The following is a 416-nucleotide window of genomic DNA, read 5'->3' on the forward strand; positions in this document are numbered from 1 at the left end:
ATTACATTTTAGATATTGAAAAAAATATTAAATATTGTTGTATTTTAAGTACTGAAATTTCGATCTATGACGCAACAATGACTGACATATCCTGAATGTATTTGAAATATGTGTTACTTGAAAAGATGGATACTGAACATCGGTTTAAATGCTGATTAGGATCTCAATATCCGAAATAAGTGCAAATTGGCAAATCAGGTCAAAGTATATTTTGAATACCAAGAAAAAAATTTAAATATAATCTTATCTCGGATACTGAGACCCTAAACAACATTTAAACACATCTCGATACTCCATACCTATTTTCTCACATGACATGTATTTTGGGTGTATCCAGCCGTTGTTGCATCATAAGTTAAGATCTCAATATTCGGTATATGGCTATATTTAAATTTTTCTCTCCATATCTGAGATAT

Source organism: Arachis ipaensis, chromosome B02 (assembly GCF_000816755.2).
Source record: "Arachis ipaensis cultivar K30076 chromosome B02, Araip1.1, whole genome shotgun sequence".
Taxonomy (NCBI): domain Eukaryota; kingdom Viridiplantae; phylum Streptophyta; class Magnoliopsida; order Fabales; family Fabaceae; genus Arachis; species Arachis ipaensis.